Below are 2254 nucleotides of genomic sequence, written 5' to 3' on the forward strand. Positions count from 1 at the left end.
AAGGATAGTGCAGGAATTCATCAAATATTGCCAAGACAATTCGAAGGAATGCCCTATAGAAAAGAACTTTGTTTAAGATGTCGAGCGTTTTTGGGAATGCAGGGAAGACTCCCAGGATGATGCAAGATCAGGACGCCTCCCCGGCTCGTGCGAAGATTAAACCATTGATCGTTCTTGTGCCAAGTGGCCGCCAAATGATTGTTATGAAGACAAACCTTATTGCTTTGGCAAAGTCATTTATTCAACGAATTATGATTGAAAATTTGGAAATATGAAAGTTTGCGCCAAGATCGTGCCAAAGTTGCTGACTCCTGAGGAAACGTTGTGACGGAAAGAAGTGTGCACTGATCGGAAAACCGCAGACGACAGCGATGAATACTTGAAGTTACGAATAAGACAATGAGCTCAAGTCACGAAGCAAGGAATTGAAAATGATAGATAAGCCAAGGCAAAAAAAAAAAAAAGCTGTAGAAGCACAAAGCAATACAAGTAATATTGATTGTGTTTTTCGCCTTCAATTTTATTCTGCAGGACGAATTTGCGTCTGAAGGTTACGCCGTCAATGCATCTATTTATGTGAATGTCCTGAAGCGTTTGATAGACCGCGCACACCGTGTGGCAAAATTTGTCCATCGAGGGGCGCTAGATATTCCGCCATGATTCCTTGCGCACTCTGCATTGATAGTGCGTGAGTTTTTGCGACGCAATTGACGCAATTCTATAAGTTTGTTGGAAGACCCTCCCTACCTGCGGAATTTAGCCCTCTGTGACTTTTGTTTTTACAGCGAAGCTTTGTATGCCTAGTTTCCAGCAGATCGTTGTCCGTAGACAAAAAACCGTGGACTGATCCCGAAGATAGTGCAATACCGTGCCAACCCGTGGAGGAGGTGAAGCAGTCTTCAGGCACTCCCCCAACTTGCAGAAATAAGTTTAATATCTTGGATGGAAATACAATCCGCATCAGATATTAAGCTGATAAGAACAGATACTACACTTTGACCCGTGTCGGCCATGTCTACGTTCGCACTGCCTTCTCTCTGTCGATGTTCGAAACGCTTGCATATCTCCTTTCCTTTCCTTCCGCTCTCCCGTGGCGGCAGTGCCGCCGAAACGTCACATGTGTCTAGCTTCCTCCGGCTCCTCGGGGCGGCGCTTCCGTCGTCTACGCGAATGTATATAAAATCACGGTAAATGAGTGCTACCTATGTTCAAAATTCTGCATCACCTCTATATCGTATGCTAAACAGGTTCGCTGGTTATCCACCTTCACAGAGTGGGATAGCTCATGATTTATTTACATGTAGAGGAGTTGTTGAGCGTAGTCAAGAAAGTTTCTTTTTTTTTTTTTTGCGGTGGGAAGCGACGACGTGCCAACATCAAATATAAATGCTACGGAACGCTCCTGTCATGGTCCCCAGACTTTCTGTCCAACGTACGGATTAATGCTTAGAAATTACAAGTTGCCTGTATAATTCAAACAGAAAATACATATCGTGCATCTTTTCTGTTATAAAGTAATCAGCAATCTTTATTTCTCTCGCAACGGCTGCTGCATTCTAGAGAGTCCTTGAGCCACCAAACAGATGCCTAGTACTTCCGACGGGTGTGAAAACCCTATTATATAGCCTCGCTGTCTGATGTACTTCTTGTCAGGTTGGCATCTATCTGTTGCGATTCTTTTTTCTACAAATGCAAACTGATGTTTCGGAGGTGGCATTTCGGGAATGCGACGGAAAGAAAAGAAACGTCATCGCCACTGAAGCGCTCAACAGGAGAGAAAGAGTGACTGCCGCAATGGGAGAAGAGGCGGAACGCGCGTATTATGTCTAATGGAGGGTATTATGAGAGTGCCCCCATTGACGTATATTAAAGCTCGTGAAATAAATTGTATCTAAACGTACTGCACAAACATTTAGCACAGACCTGGTACATCTACCTGCACAATAATTCAAGAAAGTGAACGGGAGGATGGCCGCGTCAGTAGCCCAACTGAGGGAGCATCGCGAGCGTAACGTGAAAAGTGTGCATTCGTTTCCCGCCTATGGCGAGCCTACTCCATTTCTCTCTTCCTTACCCTACATTTTGTGATTACAAAGAAGGCGCCAAATAAAACAACAGACCAAGGAAGGAGACACGGGACTCCTTCCTTCGTCTGTTGTTCTATATGGCGCCTTCTTTGTAATCATGCATGACCAACTCGCCCACCAGCACGAGCTCAGTGACTACATTTTATTAAAAAAACTGTTTCCCCTAT

At 44.5% G+C, this 2254-nt stretch overlaps 1 pseudogene; it reads right to left on the reverse strand.

The window, feature by feature from the left end:
- Positions 1 to 833: 833 nt before the first annotated feature.
- LOC126516972 (U2 spliceosomal RNA) lies at positions 834 to 1013 on the reverse strand (annotated as a pseudogene).
- Between the last annotated feature and the right edge of the window lie 1241 nt (positions 1014 to 2254).

Source organism: Dermacentor andersoni, chromosome 1 (genome assembly GCF_023375885.2).
Source record: "Dermacentor andersoni chromosome 1, qqDerAnde1_hic_scaffold, whole genome shotgun sequence".
Taxonomy (NCBI): domain Eukaryota; kingdom Metazoa; phylum Arthropoda; class Arachnida; order Ixodida; family Ixodidae; genus Dermacentor; species Dermacentor andersoni.